At 39.3% G+C, this 24,876-nt stretch overlaps 1 long non-coding RNA gene and 1 pseudogene across 1 annotated transcript in view; one reads left to right on the top strand and one right to left on the bottom strand.

The window, feature by feature from the left end:
- Positions 1-24,876, top strand: part of LOC143670817 (uncharacterized) — a 92,219-nt gene that overhangs the window by 9,318 nt on the left and 58,025 nt on the right. The window lies entirely within an intron of this gene.
- On the bottom strand, positions 1,069-16,071 carry LOC143670938 (adhesion G protein-coupled receptor A3-like; annotated as a pseudogene).

Here is a 24,876-nt window from a genome sequence, read left to right as displayed (position 1 = left end):
GATGTTCTGTAATGAAATGTAAGGCTACTCTGTAAAAATTGTGAATGGTGAGAATTCTCCTTATTCTCATGTTTGATGTCTTCATCAAATCTGTTTGCATGTTTGCAGAATGCTAAAACTCGATAAATCAGTGAATAAGAAGAATTCATTCACCTCTTGTAAACTATCCTGACATAATAATATCTAAGCACAATAATGAATAGAAAGTTCTGCCAAACAATCGAGAAAGAAAATGGAAATTAAGTAGGCCACATTGGATGCCTTTTGAGGTTCTTCCAAAATTGTGCTGCCGATGTGAGAGCTCCAGTACTTTGTCACTATCAAATAATTAATTCAATAAACATAGTTCCTGAATAAAAACATCTATCTTTATTACCTGGAGAATAGGACTTGTGGGTATTATGCTCCTATTTTTGAGTCTGCTTTGAGATATTGCCTTCAGGTGACATTTTTGTTTGCCTACACAATATATATTCCTTGATTTTCTGCTGAGGTTTGTGTATTTATTAGAATATCTGCTCTCCCATACAGTCATGTTCTTGAGAGAATCTAATCATATTCGCAGCTCCAAAGCTGGATGTAACATTAGCCCAATTTAACCCAGTAGCTCTTAGATCTTTGCCAGAGTGATTGGTTCAAGATTGGGTCTCAGTCTTCATACCTTTAAGTCACTGGATCAGCTGACTATGAAGCCCACTCTAACTCTGGACTTTCAGTTTATAAGCAAACTGATTTTCTTCATGTATAAGCCACTGTGAATTTTGCTTCTGTTCTTGTTATTTAAATATCCCTGAGTGATACTCAGAAAATTTCATGGCCTTTTTAAAATCACAGTGTTTACTGTATTAAATACAAGTCTGAAATGTTAAGTAGGTATTACAGATTCTAAGAAATTATGTGTTAGATTCCCAACATTTGCTGGCTAGTGCTTTGAGAATTAAAATAATACTTCAGGAGTTTTTTTTTTTCAATTCATTAAAAAAGCAACATTTAGGGGCTATGAAATAAGTAAAATCCAAAACTTAGAAGTTTATTCAAAATTCTTTTCAATTCCTAAGGTGACTGTAAACAGTTTTTAAATGTTCATAGCGTAAAGGAATGTGAATATCACAATTACTATGAATGTCTGCTGAGGAAGTCCACCAGTGCTACACGATAGTTTCTTGTTTCCACAACCCAGTCCTAATATTGCCAGTGCAAGCCATACCAAGCAAGGGTCCATCCTGCCCATTGCTTTTAATTTGTCCTTTCTGAATGGCCATGTTGAAGACATAAAACTTCTGCTGACTTTCAAGTTCCACAGCAATCTACTTCTTTAATGCACCTTTTTGCTTCCTTTTTAAACTTTTTTACTGTATTATAGTATAACATATATACAAAGCAAAGAAATAAAAAAGCAATAGTTTTCAAAACCCTCTTCAACAACTAGTTACAGAACAGATCCCAGAGTTTGTCATTTACGATCCTCTCATATTTTTCCTTCTAGCTAATCCAGAATATAGGAAGCTAGACGGCTTAAATTTTTTTTTATCACCACAATCGACTTTTTTCCCTTCTTTTTTTGTGAAAAATAACATATATTCAAAAAAGTTATAAATTTCAAAGCACAGCACCACAATTAGTTGTAGAACATATTTCAGACTTTGACATGGGTTACAATTTCACAATTTTAGGTTTCTACTTCTACTGCTCTAAAATACTGGAGACTAAAAGAGATGTCAATTTAATGACACAGCATTCATATTAATTTGTTAAATCTTATCTTCTATGTATAACTCTACCATCATCTTTGATCTTTTCATCCCTCACTTTAGGGGTGTTTGGGCTATGGCAGTTCTATATTTTTCATATTGGAAGGGTCTGTCACTAATATGGGTTAGGAAGATGGAATTATCTGGTGTTCTTGAGAGGCTGGGCTAGGTTTCAGGACTTCTCTGGACCAGGAACCCATCTGGAGGTTGTAGGTTTCTGGAAAGTCACCCTAGTGCATGGAACCCTTATGGAATCTTATGTATTGCCCTAGGTGTTCTTTAGGATTGACTGGGATGGTCCAGGTTGGGATTTGGCAGGTTGTGATAGGTAGCAAGATCTACTTGAAGCTTGTGTAAAATCCACCTTCAGAGTAGACCCTCAACTCTATTTGAATTCTCTGTGCCACTGATACTTTATTAATCACTCTTCTTTTCCCCCTTTTGGTCAGGATGGAATTGTTGATCCCATGGTGCCAGGTCTGGATTCATCCTTGAGAGTCATCTCCCATGTCACCAGGGAGACTTTCACCCCTGGATGTCATGTCCCACGTAGGGGAGAGGGCAATGATTTCACTTGCAGAATTGGGCTTAGAGAGACTGAGGCCACATCTGAGCAACAAAAGAGGTCTTCCAGAAGTAACTCTTAGGCATGCGTGTAGGTAGTCTAAGCTTCTCCGTTACCTACATAAGCTTCACAAGAGTAAGTCTCCTGATCGAGGGCATGGCCTATTAATTTGGGTGTCCCTAAAGTTTAACACAGTATCAGAGGATTCCCTGATGGTAAAGTTAAATAGTTCCATATTTTTCTCCCATCCCTCAGGGGACTTTGCCAATACTTTTTGACTCTCTAGTTAATATACTCTAGAATGTATGCAGGCATTACAATAATCTATACAGGAATAAAGGACCTCTTTCTTATTCTGTGCTCCCTGTGTTTCAGTTGTTCAAATGAGCTATACAGATAGCTTGAATTAGATTATGCACTACAGAAAATTTTAGTTCCAGACCAAGTAAACCTTTCTTCCGTTGATCTCAAAGAGTATGTGTGATTCTAAAATAAAGACACTGTCTTCCTTTCCCCTATGTTCTGAATTACTTTTAACCCCAACCTGTTTGGCTTTGTTCTTATCTCTAAATATCAGGTTTTATATATATATATAAAACAGCCTCTTGAAATCCAGAAATGATAATCACCACTCTGGACTTAATGTGTCTGTTCTAAAAGCTTACAATCTAGGCCCCTCTTTTCTTATAAGCATTTTCTAAAGGTGACCGTAGCATTCTTGTTCTTTTGTTCCTGGCTTATTTTGTCTCACCAAATGTCCCACATGTTCATTCACATCGTTGCATACCTCACAACTTTGTTCCTTTTTGCAGCAGCACAGCCTTCATTCATAAGTATACACCATCGTTCACCAATCTACCTCTCCATCAGTGTAATGCACCTTTTTTACTACTAGTTGAAACAGGCTTTTCAAAATTTCTGCTGCTTTTGGAAAGTGTGCTACAAGCATAACTGCCATCTTCTTGGGGTGGGTTGTACTGCCTCTTTCTGTAGGCTAAATAAGCCCTTTGACTCCATGAATGTCCTTTGTTATAGCCAGACTGATTTTTAAGTAAGCCGTTCTGTACACATATTTCCACACTTGTTGGGACATCACTGACATATTCTTTTAGGACTGAGAGTTGGCTTGCCTGATGTCCCTTACTTCTGGTTGTTGTTTTTTTTCCATGCACAGGCACGGGGGATCGAACCTGGGTCTCTGGCATGGCAGGCGTGAACTCTGCTGCTGTGCCACCATTGCCCGCCCTCTTCTGTTTTTATGATGGGAAATTGTGTACACATTTCTTCAAAGCTGAACTTTTAAAGGTGCCACATGCATTATTTTAACATTTTTTATTGTGAAATATAACATATATATATAAAAGAAAGAAAAAGCAATAATTTTCAAAGTATACTTTAGCAAGTAGTTACTGAACAGATTTCAGCTTTTGTTATGGGTTACTATTCCGTGTCAGATTTTCCCTTCTAGCTACTCCAAAACCTGGAAGCTAAAAGAAATACCAATATAGTGATTCAGCAGTCATGCTCATTTGTTAAATCCTATCCTCTCTTTTCCAACTCCTTGTTCAATCCTTCTCCCAGTCTGTAGGGATCTTTAGACAATGCCCGTTCTGGTTTTTCATGTTGAGAAGGGGTGTCGACACTAAAGAATAGGGGGATCTAATTAGTTGATAATTCTGGAGAGTCTGGGCCTTCTGGGTTTCAGGATTTATCTGGCCTAGGAACTCTCTGGAAATTGTAGGTTCCTGGAAAACAAAGTTAGTGCATGAAACTTTTATAGAGTTTCAGTTCGAACCCAAGGTATTCTTAAGCTTTAACAGGAGCGATGTTGGTTGGAGTTTAGCAAACCATGACAATTAGCATTATCTAACTGAAGCTTGCATAAGAGTAGTCTCCAGAATAGCCTCTCGAGTCTATTTGATCTCTCTTAGTCACTGATGCCTTATTTCATTACGCTTCTTTTTCCCTTTTCGGTCAGGAAGGTGTTGATTCCACGGTACCAGGGCCAGACTCATCCCTGGGAGTCATGTCCCACATTGTCAGGGAGACTTTCACCCCCGAATGTCATGTCAAATGTAAGGGGGGTAGTAATGATTTTCCTTGCAGAGTTGGGCTTAGAGAGAGAAAGAGGCCATATCTGAGCAACAAAAGAGGGTTCCTGGAAACAACTCTCAGGTCTGGTTATAGGTAGTCTCAGCTTCTCCACTACAGAAGTTAATTTCATAAGGGCAAGCCTCAAAATCAAGGGCTTGGCCCATTTTCCTGGGAGTCCCCAATGCTTGAAAGGGTACCCAGGGTTTCCCAGTTGGGAAAGTTCAGTAGTTTCACATTTCTTTTTTCTTTAGAACCTCAAAGGGCTCTACTGATACTTTTTTTTGGGTGGGGGGGAAGCATGGTCCAAGAATTGAACCCTGGTCTCCCGCATAGAAGGCGAGCATTTTACCACTGAATCATCCATGCACCCAACAAATGCTTTTAAATTATCAGCCCACCGTAGTCTGAGATGTATCCAGGTATTCCATTAGAATATATAGAATTACAAGGCCTCGTTCCCATTCTGGACTCCAGGTAGTTTGTGTTGTTTAAATGAGCTATTCAGACAAGTTGATTTAGATTGTGTGTTACAGAAAATTTAGGTCCTAGACACAATAAACCCCTCTGCCTTTGGTCTCATACAGTAGGTGAAGGTCTAGAGTACATACACTATCATCTCTTACCCTGTATTCTGATTTACCTTAGTCCCAGCCAGATTAGCTTTGTTTTTTATCTCTAAATGAGGACTGATCTCTTTTTTGGTTACTTTAACTGTTGCTGTATGTAGCCATGATAACTTTCAGGGCTGCGGCACTCCATTTCTGGGTCTTAAGTATCACAGAGTTATTAAAAAATCCAGGGATATTTCAGCTGATACACATATAGCTCAGTGTCTCAGAATCTAGAAATACACTTACAACTTCAGATTAAGTATGGATGCTATAAAGGCTTACAATCTAGGCTCCAATTTTCTTGTGGGTACCTTCTGAAAGAGACCGTAGCAGATTTGTTTGTTTCTGGCTTATTTTGCACACCGCAAATAAGATCTTTTGCATGCCTCAAAGATCTTTGGTCAGGAAGGTGAAGAGGCAGCCAACTCAAAGGGGAAAAATATTTGGAAACCACATATCGGATAAAGGTTTGATATTGGGTTTACATAAAGGATTATACAAAAGAGGTCTTGAATTTTGCTTTAGAACAGGCCATGCCTGTAACTAACTTTGTTAGGAGCTTGTATTATTTCTAACTTTATATTTCAGTTGTATTGCTACTAAAATCGTTTAAGGATTTCTGATATTGTGATGGAATGAATATATTTTGTATATGGGAAAAACATGTCTTTTTTAGGGTCCAAAGTGTGGAATGTACTGGTTTGAAAGGATGTATGTACCCTAGAAAAGCCATGTTTTAATTCTAATCCCATTTTATAAAAGCAGCTGTTTCTTCTAATCTGTATTCAGTACTGTATATTTGAAACTGTAATTAGGTCATTTCCCTGGAGATGTGACTCAATCAAGAGTGGTTATTAAACTGAATTAGATGGAGACGTGCTTCCACCCATTCGGATGGGTCTTGATTAGTTTACTGGAATCCTATAAAAGAGGAAACATTTTAGAGAATGAAGGAGAGATTCTGAGAGAGCAGAATGATGTAGCCACGAGGAGAAGAGTCCATGAGTCAGCAACCTTTGGAGATGAAGAAAGAAAATGCCTCCTGGGGAGCTTCATGAAACAAGAAGCCAGGAGAGAATGCTAGCAGATGATGTCATGTTCGCCACATGCCTTTCCGGATGAGAGAGAAACCCTGACCATGTTTGCCATGTCCCTTCTCAGATGAGAGAGAAACCCTGAACTTTATCGACCTTCTTGAACCAAGGTATCTTTCCCTGGATGCCTTAGATTGGACATTTCTGTAGACTTGCTTTAATTTGGACAATTCTCAGCCTTCGAACATGTAAACTTGCAACTTAATAAATTCCTTTTTTAAAGCTGAAAAAAAAAGGATTATACAGTACAACAACCAAAGAACAAAGGATGTCTGTCCTTTTGTGTCTGACTTATTTCACTTAACATTATGTCCTCAATGTTCATCTGCATTGTCATATGCTTAGGGACCTCATTTTGTCTTACTGGTGCATAGTAGTCCATTGTATGTTTATACCACATTTTGTTTATCCATTTGTCTGTTAATGGGAATTTGGATTGTTTTCATCTTTTGGCAATTGTGAATAGTGCCACTATGAGCATCGGTGTGCAGATGTCTGTATCACTGCTTTCAGCTCTTCTGGGTATATACATAGTATTGATATTGCTGGGTCATAGGGCTATTCAATATTTAGTTTTCTGTAGAATCGCCAAACTGTTTTCCACAGCAACTGTACCATTATATATTCCCACCAACAAGGAATAACTGTTTCAATTCTCCATATTCTCTCCAACATTTATAGTTCCCTGTTTGTTTAATAGCAACCATTCTTATAGGTCTGAGGTGGTATGTCACTGTAGTTTTGATTTGCATTTCCCTGTTAATTAATGAAAATGAGCATCTCTTCATGTGCTTTTTGGCTATCTGTATTTGCTCTTCAGAAAAGTTTCTATTTATATCCTCTGCCTATTTTACATTGGGTTGTTTGTTCTTTGGTTGTTGTATTGTATAATCCTTTATGTAAATCCAATATCAAACCTTTATCCGATATGTGGTTTCCAAATATTTTTCCCCTTTGAGTTGGCTGCCTCCTTTCTGACCAAAGATCTTTGCGGCACAAAAACTCTTGGTCTTAAGGAGTTCTCATTTATCTATTTTGTCTTTTGCTGCTTGTGCTTTAGGTGTAAAGTTTAAGGTGCTACCTCCCATTACTATATCTTGAAGATGCTTCCATACATTTTCTTCTAGAGGTTTTATGGCACTGGCTCTTATATTTAGGACTTTAATTTGTTTTGAATTAATTTTTGTATAGGGTGTAAGCGAGGGGTCTTCTTTCATTCTTTCGGCTATTGATATCCAATTCCTCCATGCCCATTTATTGAAAAGACTATTCTGTCCCAGGTCGGTGGATTTGGGGGCCTTTATCAAAGATCATTTGTCCATAGATTTGGTGGTCTGTGTTCACACTCTTGATTCTATTGCATTGGTCACTACTTCTATTTTTGTGCCAGTACCATGCCATTTTGACCACTGAGTCTTTATAGTAAGCTTTAAAGTCAAGAAGCGTTAGTCTTCCCACTTCACTCTTCCTTTTTAGGATATCTTTAGCTGTTTGGGACCTCTATCCCTTCCAAATAAATTGAATAATTAGCTTTTCCAAGACTTCAAAGTAGGTTATTGGGATTTTGATTGGTATTGCATTGAATCTGTGGATCAATTTGGGGAGAACTGACATCATGATGACATTTAACCTTCCTATCCATGGGCATGAAATGTCTTCCCATCTATTTAGATCATTTAAAAATTTCTTTTAGCAATATTTTGTGTTTTCTCCATACAAGTCCTTGACATCTCTCATTAGGCTTATTTTCTACATACCTGATTCTTTTGATTGCTAATTTGAATGGAATTTTTTCCTTCATTGTCTTCTCAGATAGGTCATTAGTTGTGTCCAGAAACATTACTGATTTTGATACATTATTCTTGTATCCTGCCACTTTGCTGAATTTGTTTGTTAGTTCAAGTAGCTTTGTTTTAGATTTCTCAGGGTTTTCCAAATATGGGATGATGTCATCTGCAAATAATGAAAGTTTTCCTTCTTCCTTTTTGATTTGGATGCCTTTTATTTCTTTCTCCTATCTAATTGCTCCAGTTAGGACTTCTAATACGATGTTGACTAATAGTGGTGACAATGGGCACCCTCGTCTCATTCCTGATCTTAGGGGGCATGCTTTCATTAAGTATGATGCTGGCTATGTGTTTTTCATAAATGCCCTTTATGATACTGAAGAAGTTTCCTTCAATTCCTACCTTTTGAAGTATTTTTATCAGGAAAGGAAGCTGAATTTTGTTGAATGCTTTTTCAGCCTCAATCGATATGATCATGTGACTTTTTCCCTTTCAATTTGTTAATGTTCTGTATTATGTTGATTGATTTTCTTTTGTTGAACCATGCTTGCATTCTTGGTATAAACACCACTTGATTATGGTGTATAATCCTTTTAATGTGTCATTGGATTAGATTTGCTAGTATTTTGTTGAGAACGTTTGCGTCTATATTCATTAAGGATATTAGTTTGTAGTTTTCCTTTCTTGTAGCATCTTTATCCGGTTTTGGTAATAGAGTGATGTTTCCCTCATAAAATGAGTTAGATAGTGTTTCTTTTTCCTCAGGTTTGTGGAATTGAGGAGGATTGGTGTTAGTTCTTTTTGGAATTTTTGGTAACATTTCCCTGTGAAGCCATCTGGCCCTGGGCTTTTCTTTGCGGGAATGTTTTTGATGACTGATTGAATATCTATACTTGTAATTGACTTGTTGAGATCTTCTATTTCCTCTGGAGTCAGTATAGGTAGTTTGTGTGTTTCTAGGAATTTATACATTTCATCTAAGTTATCTAGTTTGTTGGTATATAGTTGCTCATAATATTCCCTTATGATTTTTTTTCAGGATCCATGGTAATGACATCCTCTCACATATGATTTTGTTTATTTGCATCTTCTCTCTTTTTCTCTTTGTCAGTCTAACTAGGGGTCCACCAGTTTTATTGATTTCTCAAAGAACCAACTTTTGGTTTTACTGATTCTTTCTATCGTTCTTTTGTTTTCCAATTGATTTTTTTTCTGCTTTAATCTTTGTTACTTCTCTTCTTTTATTTGCTTCCGATTAGTTTGCTGTTATTTTTTTAGTTCCTCCAGGTGAGCAGTAAATCCTTGATTTTTGCTCTTTATTCTTTTTTAATATACGCATTTAGGGTGATAAGTTTCTCTCTCAGCACTGCCTTTGCCGCATCCCATAAGTTCTGATATGTTATATTCTCATTTTTATTCATCTTCAGATATTTACTGATTTCTCTAGCAAATTTTTTGTGAAAGCTGTGACTCTTTGGTGATTTAATTTCCAGCTTCATTTTCTTGTGGTCAGAGAAAGTACTATGGACATATCAATCTTATTAAATTTATAAAGATTTATTTTATGTCCCAGCATATGATCTGTCCTGGAGAATGTTCCATGTACATTAAAGAAGGATGTATATTCCGGTGTTTTGGGGTGTAATGATCAATATATGTGTGTTGGGCCTAATTCATTTATCTCTATGTTTTGGTTCTCTGTTTCCTTGTTGATCCTCTGTCTGGTTGTTCTATCTATAGTGGAGAGTGGTGTATATTGAAGTCTCCCACTACTATTGCTGAAACATCTATAGGTCCTTTCAGCTTTGCAAATGTTTGCCTCATGTACTTTGGAGCTCTTTGATTGGGAGCATAAACAGTTATGATTATTATTTCCTCTTGGTTAATTGTCCCTTTTATTAATATGTAATGTCTTTCTTTGTTTCTTACGATGTCTTTAGATTTAATGTTTATTTTGTCTGATATTAGTGTAGTTACCCCTGCTTTCTTTTGGTTACAGCTTGCATAGAACATCGTCTTCCATCCTTCCACTTTCAATCTGTTTGTACCCTTGGGTTCAAGATGTGTCTCTTGTAAACAGCATACAGATAAATTAAATTTTCTAATTCATTTTTTAAATCTGTATCTTTAAATTTGTGACTTTAGTCCATTAACTTTCAAAGTTATTACGGTAAGAGCAATTCTTGAGTCTACCATTTTATCCTTTAGTTTTTTTTCAGATGTATTTATATTCTTTTCCTTCTTCTCTTTTTATCCTTTAAATTACCCTTACTGGTACTCCTCAATTCTGAACCCTCCTCCAGACCTCCTTCTCTTGTCTTTTTTCCAGCTGACAAAACTCTTTAGTATTTCTTATAGAGAAGCCTCTTGTTGACTAGTTCTCTCAGTCTTTGTTTATCTTTGAAGATTTTAATCTCGCCTTCAGTTTTGAAGGACAACTTGGTTGGTTAAAGAATTCTTGGCTGGAAGCCCTTCTCATTCAGGATCTTAAAATGTATCACACAACTGCTTTCTTGCCTCCATTGTGCCTGTTGAGCCATCCAAACTCAGTCTTATGTGTTTTCCTTTGTATTTAGTAGGTTGCTTTTCTTGTGCTGCTATTAGGACTTTCTGATTCTCTTCAAAATTTGACAGTTTGATTAGTATGTGTCTTGGAGTAGTTCTTTTTGGATTTATTCTATTTAGGAATTGTTGGGCTTCTTTGATTTGCTTATTTATGTCTTTTATAGGGGTTGGGAAGTTTTCTACAATTATATCTTCAAAGAACCTTGCTAGCCCTTTACTTTTCTCCTTCTGGGACACCAGTGATTTTTATATTCGTGTGCCTTTTGTTGTCCATCATTTTCCTTAGATCGAGTTCCATTTTTTTCCCTTCTTTCTTGTCATATGTTCTTTAATGTGTCCTATTTAGTTGTTCTGTTTTTTAGCTCATGTATTCTTCCTTCTGCTTCTTTGAATCTGCTCTCTTGTATCTCTAGTATACTTCTAATTTGGTGCACTGTATATTTTATTTCTGTAAAATCTTCTATTTTTCTATTTAATCTTTTGAATTCTTCTTTATGTTCTTCTATTGTCTTCCTAATATCCTTTATTTCTTTGTAAATATTCTTGAGTAGTTGTTTTGTATTCTTTGTCCCCTCTGGTATTTTGATTTGGTCATTTGTCTGGGCCACTTCCGCTTGGATATTTATGTGCCTTGTGATTTTTGATTGGGTTCAGGGCATTTCTTTATTTTAATAAGGTTATTTTGCAAGTTGGTCTCCTTCACTTGTCTGAAGTTTTGTGTTTACTTGGTTTTGCATTGAAAGTTTCCTTTTCTCTCGGTTTGTCAGTAATTCCCCATCAAACCAAGGCATGAATCACATGTAGGGGGTACAATTCTACTTGAGGGTCAATTAAAGCTAAGCATGGGTACACAGGTAGTTCAGTGATAGAAAGCCCACCCACCATGTGGAAGACCCAAGCTTCACTCCCTGCTCATTCTCCCTCCAAAAAAATAAACAATAAAATAAAAAAATACATATTGTAAAAAGACACACTTCAGCAATAATAGACCCTGAATTTAGAAGGAGACACCCCAAGATGTATTGGGAATGAACTCAGACTGGTGCCCACAGAGGAGAGAGATAATTTAAAAATAAAAAGTAAATAAATATATATATATAAATAAAAATAAAAGTAAATAATAATATTAATAAAAATATAGAAAATATATTTTTGAAAAAACCTTGGCAAATAAATTTGCCAGATTACATGTACCTCTTCTCCCCAGCAGGTGGTGCTCTTGAGGCACTTCCTCCTCTCAGGCCCACCCCCTCTCTGACTGCAGTGGCTGGCTGAAAAGATGCTGTGCAGGGTGCTGGGTGGGGCTACTCCTGGCACTCAGCATCTGGATAGCTGGTCCTAGCATGCAGGACAGGGGATCTGATCTCAGTGCCCAGCAGAGCAGCTGATCACAATGCCTGGTGCCCAGTGGATCCTACCACTCACAGAGCCCAAAGAGATGGCTATTTGCAGTGCCTGGTGAGGGGACTGATCCGAGAGCTTGAGGGTGTGGCTGTTCACGGTGGATGGCTAGGCATACCTCTGGGCTCCCCATGAGTGCTATTGGCTTTGGAGTCACTCAGGGAGGTTTCCCTAGCCAGCAGCTTGGACAGGATAAAGTGGAGGGATGGTCAGTTTCCTCAGATCCACACTTCCCCATGTGCTACCACCCTCTCCTCATGGAGTCAAGTCAATTAGACATAACCTGTTCTCCCTGTTCCAATTTCCCTGCCTCTCTCTTCCTTATTGATACCCCTCTTCATTCACTCACCCCCTTGAATTGCACTCCCAGTTGTTTTCTCCCTATCCCCTATCTTGTTCTACGGAGCAGGGGTGAATCTAGCCTACCCTACTCCACCATCTCCCTGGCAGTCCCACATGCATTTTAATATCATTGTCTATTGAATGTCCTGTCCAGCTGAGGTATGGAGTTCAAAGGTAGAGAATTAGTAAGGCACTGAACTGCAAGAAGCCTGAAAAATTGCTCATTTGCAGCCTTGGGAGGAATTTTTAAAGCTTTATGTAGTTTTGTTTGTGCATGAAAATTTTGCACTGCTATTGGTGTACTTGAGGGGCTCTCCGTTCATCCCACTGGAGTTGGGGGGCTGGATGTTGACTTGTAGTGAATACCAATTCCATTCTGGGCAACATGTCAAGATCCAAGCAAATCTGACATCCTCCCTGTCAACATAGTGGTGAACCATGATGAATGCTCTGAAGCTTGAACACATAACTCAAAAAAAGAAGCTAAAAACCAGGTCCAGAGGATGATAGAAAGAAACAGCCAAGGCCCTAAACATCCACAAAGTAACATATAAGAGCAAAGTGAGGCTGGCTCCAAGATTTGAGAATGAAAAGTGGTCTTATTTTCCAGTTCTGATGTAGAAATCATTACAAAGACATTGAATCTTTTTTTAATTTATTTTTTTATTATCAAACCAAAACAACATATAAACATGAACATTTTAAACATACAAACATTCAGTGCATGGTGTACAATCAGTGGCTGACAATATCATCACATAGTATAGTATATTCATCACCATGATCATTTTTAGAACATTTGCATCACTCCAGAAAAAGAAATAAAAGAAGAAACTCATACATACTTTACCCCTTACATCTCCCTCTCATTGACCACTAGTGTTTCCATCTACTCAATATATTTAACCTTTGTTCCTCCTATTTTTCTTCTATATCCCTTACCACTCCCTTTCATTGTTCACTAGTATTTCAATCTACTCAATTTTTTTTAACATTTGTTCCCCTATTATTTATTTCTTTTGAATCCATATTTTTTACTCATCTGTCAATATCGTAGATAAAAGAGCATCAGATGCAAGGTTTTCACAATCACATAGTCAAATTGTGAAAGCTGTATCATTATACATTCATCTTCAAGAAACATGCCTACTGGAACACAGAAATCTTGATGATCTATTTCATCATTTTCACTGACTACCAGTCTTTTTTGTTCCTTGGTGGGCTCTTTAAGTTAGTTTTTGCATTCAGGGTGTCATTTCAACTGAATAAATGTACTTAGAAAGTACATGCAGTTTATGAAAGTGATGAAGCTAGTGGGCCCATAGAAGTCTCCCAAGGAGAGTTCCCACGACATTCAGCATTAGGGTGCATTTGGCCAACTGCCATAATTCTTGTTGTTGGCTGCTACTATTATACCACAAACTGTGATGCAGATGCCACCACCAATCGGATAAAACCTGAGCATTGGTCTGGGCAGAGGTGGAGATTCATCACTATCCTGGCACCTTTTAGCATCCCAACTGCTTGGCAGATGCTTGCATTTCTCATATGAGTTATGCCCCCCCACCCACGAAAACTACACAGGACAGGAAAATATGAAAGCACAAGTACATAGGCATGTACCAACTCTTAATACTGATTCTAATCAAACTGTGATGGTGTATGTAACTGAAAATGGCTGGCAAGAGACACAGGAGAAAAATTAAAGCCGTAATATGAACAACAGGAGACAAGAGAATGGCTGCCTTGGTGTATAGTTCAGATCCCATCAAATCCATTAAAACCACATAGTGATTAAGAGAGTAGCACTGGATCATAGGGATATTTTCCTCTCAGTAGAGTATATAGCACTCATATGACTTCTGACCACCTTGTCCATTCAGCATATCAAATTCCCATTGGCCTGTGATGACATCTGCTCCATGTGCAATTCAACACAGTGTCACATTAACAGGGATGAGGTGGGCATCTACATTCACATCATCTGTTAGGGTGAGAATGTTGGGGGTTACTACTGTGCATCATTTCCCATCATCAGCCAAATTTGTTGAATTTCCAGTTGCTGGGAAAAGCTTCCCATTGCAGAATGCAATGAGTTGATGCTTATATAAAGTCATCAGTTGGTCTGACTTCTCTTTTATGCTTTGGTGAGAAAAAGGAAGGAGAAAGCTGAGTAGAAGCTTTCACAGCATTATTTAGTGCCAGACTTGACAATACGGTTGAAATATTGCAGTTAAAGCCCACCTTCTTATCTAGGTTTCCATCTGCATCCCACTTCCCATAATCAGAAAGTCAGTGTGGTCAGGTTGCCATTTTTATTGAATAAACATGAGCCCCATTTGCTATTTGGCATGTAACAATTTGCTGTATACACGGAATGATTCTACTGTAGGCTTTAACTTCCTTGTGGCCCACCACAGGACATGCTCATCAGCCAACATATGATGTTACTTGTAATGTCAACCATTTTATTACCTAGCTCTTTTGATTTTTCCTCTTTGGTAAATGTTCCAAACTTTTCTATTATTTTGGTCACAAATATAACATCCATTTTGTCAGAAAAGTTGGCTGCTTCTACTGTATGAGCCAATAATTGTTGAGCTGTTTCTACAGTATTTGTCAGAATGAGGGACATATGATTAAATAAAGAATTCTGGTAACATTATTTGCCTACTGGCAGTGAGAATAATCATTGTCTGTCCGTAAGCCACCTCTATCACATCTGTGTCAAGCCTTCCTCTCATCCTGTCAGTTTCCAGGTTATATCCCACTGCCATGACTATTCCAAGCACACTGCAGATAAGCAGTAATACTTGCCATACTCCAGTGGGCAGTACTGTGCAGAACTTTCAAATACTACAATATTGACAGTATGCATATAGTTCTTGCATTTGCTCTCGATGTGACAACTCCAATTTCCAGTAGAAACACGCTGAGCATTAGAAATGGCTATAGGCCACTTGCAGTCAGTGAGCAGTTGTGAATCATGTTCCTTTTCAACAAAGATATCTTGTGATTCATTGGTTTCAAATATTCGCCCATCATGATACCATAACACCTGCATATCCTTATCAATATATGAAGCTGTGCACTAGAAAGGAAGGCTATCAGTTTCAAATACAACTTGACAATGGGTTGGAGTCTTATAGAAAAATGATAATTCAAGGGAGGGTCACCTGTCACCAGCTCCTGCATCACACCCGTGACCAGCAGGGCCTGCTGTAACTTAGGGTAAACATACCTGGTGTCCTGCACAGTAATGTTCCTCTTCTTTACCCAGCAATGGGTCCACAATATGTTAAAATCACACAAAAGAGAGTCTTAAATTCTCAAGACCATAGTGAGCCAAGATAGTCAAAAGTTCCTTGAGATAATGAAGAAAACAAATTCCCTGAAAGATTTAGCCTAACCATAGTGGTAAGTCCTCGAAATATGTTTGCATTCAGACTTCCTATTCAATTTGTTTGTCAGATCCAATCTTTTTAGCCATCACAGCTCCCAAAAGGCATCTGGATCTATACTACTAATCAGATTGTTTCAGAAGTCCAATCTTTCAAGGAGACTTAACCCAGAAAATGAGCCATTCTTCAGTTCTGTTATTTTATTGTTACTCAGAATCAAGGTGACTATGTGATTGGGCAGCATGTCCCAGGGGCAAAACCTGTGTGAGCTCCAGGCTGCTGCACTTCACCTTGCCTTCGGTGGCAACTGTTACTCTCCCGGCTCCTTGGGTGACCCATCATGCTTGCAATCCAGGGACAGCACGACAGTGCCATCACCGCCTCCCAGCAGTGCGAACAACATGAGCAACAACAGCTGTGTACAATACGGCCATTTTTGACACCTCACAAAGATGGCCATATAAAACAACATAATGATCTTTTGGTCAGAGATTTGCATCTCAGAGTTTCTATACTTAGTCTCATCATGATCCTGAGTGATTCCAATGTCCCTGTAGACAACCAATCCAATTTCAAACTCCTGGTTGTTAGACCTCTTCTATTTTAGTGCCCTTGTAATCTTGACCCTCACTGTAATTTAGCCAGGTTGATCACGGTCATTCTACAGATCTTGTCACGTCTTTGAACTACTCTATCTCTGAAATCATGCACTTTTATACTTTGTTATTATAGCCACTTTGTAGTCCTGAACAGTTTAGCTTTTTATATTTTTTAAGGCTATGTGAACAGGAGTATGTAAAATCAGAATTTTTATTTTTTTTGATAAATATCTTTTTATGAGTATTTACTGATCTTTATTTTGATAGTTCAAATAATACATGTCATCTTGTTGGCTATTTTGCTCGATATTAATACAAGTAAACCAATTTTCTTCTGGTGTGACTGGTATTTTAAGCATCACTTAATTTTCACCCTATGACAAGTTATTGCACATGCTTCAGCTCCAGCAGTTGCAGCATGTTCATAATCCCAATGTTGAGATGACAGTGTCACAGGAGACAAGGAAGCAGAGGTGATCATAATAGCACAGAGAATGCAGGAGGGTGGCATGGTGGGCTTCCAGAGTTGTAACTTCTGCAGTTCTGAAGAATCTCTAATAGCCAATGAATACCGTGGGATAATTAGGTGATATGGTTCTCAATAAGACTACATTTATTGATCACCAGAACTTCCAGTGGTTTCTGTAAGCCACTGAGAAAGACAGGAAAATTTGGTCTTGGGAATTCAGAGCTTGAGCACAAGATTTGAGAAAGGCCCAGAGATTGGACTGGGAAATTTACATTGCCTCTACCTTAACTTGAAGGGTACGGGCCAGTGTACCATATAGGTTAAGAACTTTGAGCTTAAGTCAAAGACTTTACCAATAGGATCTGTATTTAATTTCAAGATACTAATTAACTGTAGAGAAAAAACTATTCATTACCCGCAGGGTAATCACAAAGAAAGTATTTAAAAATATACAAAAACAGGAATGAGAAAGAGATCAGTCAGATACATCATTAAAGATCAACTATACAGAACAGGAGATTGCAATAAAAGAAAAAAGGGACAAAAAAGATATGACATATAAAATCCAAAGGACAAAATGGCTGAAGTAAGTACTGCTTTTACAGTAATAACATTGAATATTAATGTCTTAAATTCCCCAGTCAAAAGACAAAGTCTGGCAGAATGGATAAAATAGCATGCTCCAACTATGTGTTTTTCGCCTTAGATCCAAAGACACAAATAGGTTCAAAGTAAAAGGGTGGAAAATGATAACCCATGCAAATGGTAACCAAAAAAGAGTTGGTGTAGCTATACTAATGTTGGACAAATAGATTTTAAGCCAAAAGCTGTTACAGGAGACAAAGAAGGACACCATTTGTTAATGAAAGAGCTAGTTAATCAAGAAGAAATAACAATCTTAACAATTTATGCACCTAAACAATAGTGCCCCAAAATACATGAGGCAAATACTAGCAAAAGTGAAGGAAAAATAGACACCACCACAATATTAGTTGGAGACTTCAATACGTCATTCTTATCAATAAATAGAACATCTAGACAGAAGATGAATAAGGAAACAAAAACTTGAATATTATAATAAATTAACTAGACCTAACAGATATATATGAAACATTGCACCTTACAGCAGCAATATATATACGTTCTTCTCAAGTGCACATGTATCATACCCCAGGATAGACCACATATTGGGTCACAGAAAAGTCTCAATAAATTAAAAAAAATTGAAATTGTACAAAGCATCTTTTCTGACCACATAGGAATGAAGCTGGAAATCAAAAACAGAGACCTGGGATATCCACAAATATATGGACATTGAACAGCACACTCTTAAACCATCAATGAGTCAAAGAAGAAATTACAAGGAAGATCAGTAAATATCTTGAGATAATTGAATATGAAATGAATATGAAAGCCCAACATATCAAACCTTGTGGGATGCAGTGCAGGTAGTGCTGAGAGGGAAATTTATAGCCCTAGATGTTTACATTAAAAGAGAAGGAGGAGGGTGGTGTGATGGTGGCTCAGTGGCAGAATTCTTACCAGCCATGCCGGAGACCTGGGTTTGATTCCCAGTGTCTGCCCATGCAAAAAAAAAAAAAAAAAAAAAAAAAAAAAGAAGAAGGAGGTCAAATCAAAGAACTAGCTGCCAACCTTGAGGAACTAGAAAAAGACAAGCAAAATAAACCCAAAGCAAGCAATGGAAAAGAAATAACACAGATTAGAGCAGAAATAAATGAAATAGAGAAAATTAACAAAATCAAAAGTTGGTTCTTTGAAAATATCAATTAAATTAGGAAGCCTTTAGCTAGCCTGACAAAAATGGAGAGAAAATGCAAATAAATAAAATCAGAAATGAGAGGGGGCTCATTAATACTGACCCCACAGAAATATAAAGGATCATAAAAGGATACTATGAAATAATAGCATGCCAAAAAATTAGGCAACCGAGATTAAATATTCAAATCCCTAGAAACACACGAACACCCTACACTACCTCTTGAAGAAATCTAAGATCTCAGTAGGCCAATTACAAGTTAAGAGATTGAATCAATCATCACAAACCTCCCAACAACAACAACAAAAAGCCCAAGACCAGATAGCTTCACAAGTGAATTCTACCAATCATTCATAGAAGAATCAATATCAAACTTGTTCAAACTTCCAAAAAATTGAAGAGGGAACACTACCTAACTTATTCTATGAAGCCAGCATCATCCTAGACAATGTCTTCTGGGAACTTATCAGTCTATATAAAGATGTTCAAAGGTCTCTGGATGATAAATAGTAAGGGAAATATTTTGGTGAGGTAATTGTTTCCCAAAGTGTGTAACCAACTCAATTGACATGGTCAGCTATCTCCTTCTGCATGTCTCATAGACAATGTTGTGGCATTACTTGGAATAAAGAGCTATTTACTAGAAGTCTGACATTTGGTGAATGGAAGGCTGAGGGACCAGCCTACCAACCCTTCCACCCAGGAAAACTTACCATTTATTGCATACAGAGTATATCTAAATTTCATTTAATTCTCACAGCAACTTCAGGAGCACAGCTGATTACTTTTTTTAAGACTTTTTTGTTAGAGAAGTTGTAAATTTTCAGAAATATCAAGCATAAAATATTTAAAACACAGAGTTCCCATATACCTTCCTATTAATAAGACCTTGCATTAGTGTGGCATATTTGTTATAATTCATGAAAGAACATTTGTATAAGTATACTATTGGCTATAGTCCATCATTTACAATTAGGTCCATTGTGTTGTACAGCCCTGATTTTCCTTTTAATTTTTATTCTGGTAACATAACCTATGTAGACCTTCTCTGTATTCTCTTCCCTATGACTAAGAAGAGGTCACTGTTGAGAGAGTCTCAGGACTGGTGGGCAGTAGATTGAACAGACGGGATAGAGGAGCTAAAAGAGGAGAGGAAAGGGAATTATCAGGTACCTGTCAAAATTCACCCATTGTTTTAAAACTAAACTTCTCTGAATCAGACTGGGGCACTTCTGCTGATGGGCTTCCCAGATTTGGGTTGCTTGTCTAAAAGGCGTTTACTCATACACAAGTTTTTATCGTTTTCAGGTGGGGCTTGTTTGTTGGGTCTTCAATGCAAAGACAAGTGTAGAGAAGGCAGTAGTGTTCCTTACACACATTTCCAGTACCCTAAGAGGGCGAACCTTCAAGGGCCTGGTTACTGAGTTGTGAAATGTGGAACTGAGTATGGTACATTTAAGATTGGACTTCTAGGGAATGATTGTCCTCAGGCATGTGTTTACTCTTTTGTTCCACCAAAAATTATTTTAACAGCTTTACTGATGTATAATTGACATACTGTTGTGGGGCACACCGAAAGAGAGACCACACAATTCAAAACTGCAAGCCAATTGAGAGTCTTTATTAGCTGGCCGGCAACTGCCTCAGAAACCTCCAAGAAAGAAGATTCAGAGAGCAGCCCCCAGAGGTTTTCAAGGGGTTCTTATAAAGGCTAAAATCATGTTGTGGTTTTGCAGTTGCTAGCAAGCAAGCTTGATCATAGAAACAGAAGAATTCCATTAGCTGTTGCCAAAACACATCCCATCCCCTCAGTTCCCTCACATTGGTTATTGTTTAACTCTTGGGGACATTCTGCCCCAATGTTGTGGGGACTTTCCCTGCTTGGGCCTGATTGATTGCTCCTGTTTGGGCCTGATTAATTGCTCCTGGCCCTCCACATTCCCCACTGGTTTTATGAGAGAATCAAATCACTGTTTCTTCACTTTGATTATAAATCTGTTGATATTGGGTTCCAAGGACTAATAATTTAACAGTTTGTATTTTTCTTTGCACGTATGAACACAGGGTCCAAACATTAAGCCTAATAATATGAGAATTAGGGGCCCTGCTGTGGTGGACAAGAGCGTGGTCAGCCATGGGGACCAGGAAAATAAGTTTTCATACCAGTTGGTTTCAGTTTTTCGGGCTCTTCCCTTTCTCATAACCTGGTACAGACTAGGGATAGACTATTTCTAATTATTCCAGAATGATTGGCATAGAAGCAGCAGGTCTCTCTGATAGCCATGCATAACCCCCCTTGTTTCAGAAATAGGAGATCTAAGCCTCTTCGGTTTTGGAGGACGACCTCGGCCAGTGAATTTAGGGAGTTTTCCAAACGACTGACAGCTTTCTAATTCACTAAGATCCAGATCAACTTGTCTGCTAAGGGTTTTAAAATTCTGGTCCCCGGTGATAAGGGCTGAAGTTCCGACTGCAGTTGATCCTGCGATGCCCAGTCTGACAAGGAGGGGCACTAAGATTGGGGCTCACTTGACCCGGTAAATGATTTCTAAATGTTTCCTACCTCCTTCCCCAGAATAATAATATACTTGGGGGATAATATGAATTAAAATATAAAATTCCTCCTCAACTGCCATTATTGTGAGAGTTATACAGGTGGTAATACCGGATGTGCAAGCAAACAAAGCACCGTCAGGGGCTACAAGGAGGCGGTCCCATCCAGCCGGGGTTGAAGTTAAAATGTCCTTTAGTGACATGATGAGACCGCAGGAGTCACTATAGAGGGATTTGGCTAGATTAAAATTCCCAGAATAAATACAGGTTCCCTGCCCTTGGAGATCTCCTAGGGTGAGTTTCGGTTCCTGTCCCCACCTGCATAGGTGTTGGCCTTGTGCTTCTTGGACTGAGAAGTTTCTGATATGGGTATCTGCAGGGCCTAGGGAGATATTAGCTCCTATTCCGATGTAAGAAGGGGATTTAGGTTTTAAGCAAAGCCAACAGTCTTCAGTAATAAGTGGATTGGTTTGATTCAAGAACTGGAAAACTGAATTTAACATGTTGAGCAGCGGTTTTTTTGGGAAGGGAGAGGAATTTATTTGGGAGTTTGGGGTAGCATAAGTTTTTGAGCTTGAGCCTACCAGAGGTGGGACCCTGAGTCTGGGGGGCTGTGCAGGTTTTATGCCAGGGTTGAGAGCTCGATTAGGTCCTATGGGATTGTCCGCTTTATGGGGAAGGAACCTTTGAATTGTGAAAATGGTTGTAACCCGAGACATATAATCTCAATCCCCAAGTTTTTCCACTCGCCCAGGTTTGGCTATGCCAGGAAGGGATAGTAATAATCATTAAGTTGCAGGCGCCTCAGGTGCGTCTGTTGGGGTTATGGGCTGGTACCCTTGTTAAGGTTATGAACGGGTCTCGGTTAGTCCATTCTGCGATTGTTTCGCAATCCTAGTTGGCACAATAATATTGACCTTTCCCTTGGCAGTTTAAATTTCCCTTCACAGGACAGGCATAGTATTGGGTATGCCATAAGCCTTTTTCTTGGTGGGGGGTAGAACACCTGTATCTGATCATGTTGCCATAACTCCCCTTCCCAAGGTGTCTAGACAGTTGGCAGAGATCAAAGTGGAGGGTTGGTTGGGAGGGAGTGGTGGTTGTAGCCACCAGTACTCCATCCACCGTTTTAGTGAGTTCCCAGGTATAGTTTATAACCTGGTGAGGGTTTTTTCCTGTGACCCCCACCAGGGCTATTAAGAGGACCCAGAGGGATCTCTGGAAGGTCTTATCTTTAGTGGAACCTCGGTTAACTGGATGGTCCATTTTTCGGGGATCTCGTCCGGGGCCACCTTTTTTATCTGGGTGTGATGAATCCAGTGCCGTTTTCCCGCAACTTTCACTGCTGTTGAAATTGAGAGGATCACTGGCAGGGTCCCGTCCACCGGGCCTCCAAGGTGGCTGGCTGAAGTTTCTTTATCCAGACTAGGTCTCCGGGCTGCACCTGAAATAGATCTTTTTTAAGGGCAGGATTCGTTGGTCCCACATGGGCTGCCTTCATCAGTTTCCGAGTTTGTTGGGTGGTAGATTGCAGGGCCTGTAATGATTTTAGAAGAGAATGGTTATTTAATTCAGCTATTTTTTCTTCCCCCAATTTAGGATTAGTGGAGGTGGTTGTCCAAACATGATTTCATATGGGGTGATTCCCTTAACATAGGGAGTACATCTAGTTTTTAGGAGGGCAAGTGGAAGGAGACTCACCCAGTTTTCACCAGTCTTGAGCTTTAATTTACTTAACATTTCCTTTATTGTTCTATTCATTCTTTCAACCTGCCCTGAACTTTGTGGCCTATAAATACAATGTAATTTCCGTTTGATATTTGATATTTTTGCTAACAATTGGGTAACTTGGGCGATGAATGCCAGCCCATTGTCGGACCCCATTGCAGTCGGGAGGCCAAATCAGGGGACAATTTCAGAAACTAGTTTTTTTTTACTACTATTTGTGCTATCTCGGTTCTGGTAGGAAATGCCTCAGTCCATCTGGAGAAGGTGTTGATGAAGACTAACAGGTATTTGTATCCATATGGACCAGGTAATATTTCTGTGAAGTCTATTTCCCACTGTTCCCCTGGGGTTTGTCCCCTCAGCCTGGTTCCTTGGGGCATTTCTCTCCCTTGGCCAGAATTTACCTGGGCGCAGATGTGGCATCTGGAAGATACCTGCCGGGCTTGTTGTTGCAATTGGGGAATGTAGTAATATCTCTGTAAAAGTTCAGTTAGTTTCGTACTGCCCAGGTGTGTACTTTGGTGAACCTGGGCAACCAAATTGTGCCCCAGGTGCTCTGGCACTAGGATTCTCCTGTCCGGGAGAATTTTCCAACCATCCGGATCTGTTCTAGTGCCGAGTTTCTCCCAGTCTAATTTCTTCCCTGGTATATTTTGGAGGGCTGGGCAGCACTCGCGCCGGTAAAACAGGAAATATCTGCAGTGTCCCCACTGGTTTTTGGGCAACCTCTTTTGCCGTTTTATCAGCCAGGGAATTTCCTCTGGCAATTTGAGTTTTGGCAGTCTGATGTCCTTTGCAGTGTAAACGGCTGCCCTTTTTGGCAACCAGATAGCCTCTAGCAAGGCGAGTATTTCTGGCATATTTTTTATTTTCTTTCCTCCCGATGTCAAAAGTCCCCGCTCCTGATACAGTGTGCAGTTGCGAAGGTGTATCTGCTGTCTGCGTAGATGTTGACAACCTTTCCTTTTCCCCACCTTAGAGCCTGGGTCAGAGCTATTAGTTCAGCCTTCTGGGCTGAAGTCTCATGTCCTAGGGCCTGAGCCCCAGATGACCCGGTCCACAGTTACCACCACTGCCCCCGCATACCTGATTCCCATCTGTATATAATTCTTCATCAGGATTTGGCCAGTGGTTGTCGGTGAGGTCAGTCCTCAGGTTCGTGAAAGATTCCAAGATCTTTCAACAGTCATGGATGGGCTTGGACAGGTCATCATCTGGAAACAAGGTGGCGGGGTTAAGAGCCGCCATTTTTAGGAAGCAGATTCTTGGGGGATCCAGTAGCAATACCTGATACTGGGTTATCTGGGCATTTGAGAGCCATCTCTTGGGCGGGCTCCTTAGTAACGTTTCTACTGAATGTGGGGCCACTATGTGTAAGTCCTGTCCCAGAGTTAATTTAGATGCTTCTTTTAACAAAATGGCAGTGGCGGCAACAGCTCAGAGGCAGCTTGGCCACCCGGCCGCCACATAGTCTAGTCTTTTAGACAGGTAGGCAACTGGCCTTTTCCACGGTCCTAGCATTTGGGTGAGGACTCCTTTTGCTATTCCTTGGGTTTCAGCGACATGTAGTTGAAAAGGTTTGGACAGGTCAGGCAAGGTTACAGCAGGGGCACTCACAAGCACCTGTTTCAGTGTTTTAAAAGGTTTTTGCTCAGCCTCGGTCCAGGTTAGAGCTTCCTCCTTTCCCCCTGTGCTGGTGTACAGGGGTTTTTGCTATTTCTGCAAACCTAGGAATCCAGAGCCGACAATATCCAATTGCTCCTAAAAACTCCCATACCTGCCTTTTTGTTTTCGGTTGGGGTATTTTTAGGATAGCTCCAATCTTATTAGAAGACAGAGCTCTTTTTCCCCTTCTAATTCATACCCTAAGTATGTTGCTGAACTGGTGCAGTGTTGGGCCTTTTTGGCTGAGACCCAATAGCCAAACTGGGCTGGTTCCTGTAACAAGTTTTCCGTTGCCTTTTTGCAGTTTGACAGATTATTAGCTGCTAGTAAGAGGTCATCCACATATTGTAGGAGGGTTGTCTCTGGGTGCTCTTGTCTAAAATGAGCCAGATCCTGGCTTAAGGCCTCATCGAACAGGGTGGGAGAATTTTTGAAACCCTGCAGCAACCGAGTTCAGGTTAGTTGTCCAGAGAA

This window comes from Tamandua tetradactyla, chromosome X (assembly GCF_023851605.1).
Source record: "Tamandua tetradactyla isolate mTamTet1 chromosome X, mTamTet1.pri, whole genome shotgun sequence".
NCBI classification, from domain to species: Eukaryota; Metazoa; Chordata; class Mammalia; order Pilosa; family Myrmecophagidae; genus Tamandua; species Tamandua tetradactyla.
The sequence above is the reverse complement of the archived record's forward strand: the minus strand, read 5'-3'. Positions and strand labels throughout refer to the sequence as shown.